Here is a 1,421-nt window from a genome sequence, read left to right as displayed (position 1 = left end):
CTAGCTCAATCTCTCTCTATGTATCATAATTATTTTCAAATATCACTATTTCAGATAAATATAGAGGCTATATTTGTAATGTCCCATAATTTTTCTAAAAAAGAGATAAGAAATGAGGGTATGTGCCTCTACTTTCACATGAGCCATAATTTGCCTTCAGCTATACCCGATTATAATTTTTTTTTTAAAAATAGATGGAATATTTATTGGGTCAAATTTTTTTACCCAAAATAATTAAATTATTATTCATTATGTAAAATGGTCATTCGATCCTATTTATTGCCGGCAAAGTGAATTTTTCAATTTTTATTTTAAGCTAAATCATTTCTGTGACGGAATATCAATGATAATCCTTCAAACAGTATGGAATAATATATATATATATATATATACGGTTATACATTATTTATACAATATTCATACATTATATAACTAAGTATACAATATTAATACATTACATATACTTACGACAATTTTAGTTTAAAAGAATTTTGGTCGCGTGTATAGCTAGCTACATAAGAAGTCCATTATTTTAACGCAATTTCAATTAGGGGTGGAGTTTGGTTCTTCAGTTTGGTTTTATCAAATTCGGTTCGATTCTTCGATTTTAGAAAAGTGTACACCATATACCAAACCTAATTCAGTTCAGTTTTTTCTACTTTGGTTCGGTTTAGTTTGGTATTTTTGAATCGATTTTTTGATGCGAATGAAAAATAAAATGAGGACAAAATCAAAGTATAAGATACAGAAAAATTTAAATGTATGTTAAGGAATGATGTGTCTCGCCACTTATTGTGCTAACTAAAAGATTATATTTATCTTTGTCAAGAACATGGTGCCTCCAGCTACTTCTTAAGAAAAACAAGGATGAAGACGGGTTCCTTTAATTACATAACGTTCATTGATAAAAATATGTTTTGGTTCCTCTTGTCAATTAATATAACTATAAGTTAACTATTGAATTGTACATTTGTACGTTGCTATTTTGATTTGTTCATGAATGATTTAATTATTAGTTGACTTTTTATTTTCAGTTAAGAGAATACCCATATATATATATATCGGAAAAGGGTCAAAATTGCCCCTGAACTATGTGAAATAGATCACTTATACCCTTCGTTACATTTTGGGATAAAAAATGCCCCTGATGTTATCCTAAGAGACCACAAATACCCTCAAGAGTTAACACCCCAAATTTTTATTGGCGTGGCAAGCCACGTGGGACTAATCCTTCCACCTAGCGTTGCCAACTAGGATTCACTACAAAAGAACTAGACTTTTAGCGGCAACAACAGTCGCCACAAAAGCCCAGAAAACCGTCACTAAAAGTTTTTAACATTAAATTCTAATTTTGTGTTTTTTTCTTCATTGTTTTTAAAAAATAAAAAATGATATCGATTAAGTAGGAGTTTGAAGACACT

The sequence above is a fragment of the Solanum tuberosum genome, unplaced genomic scaffold, assembly GCF_000226075.1.
Source record: "Solanum tuberosum cultivar DM 1-3 516 R44 unplaced genomic scaffold, SolTub_3.0 scf00110, whole genome shotgun sequence".
Lineage (NCBI taxonomy): Eukaryota > Viridiplantae > Streptophyta > Magnoliopsida > Solanales > Solanaceae > Solanum > Solanum tuberosum.
This window is presented reverse-complemented; position numbering follows the sequence as displayed.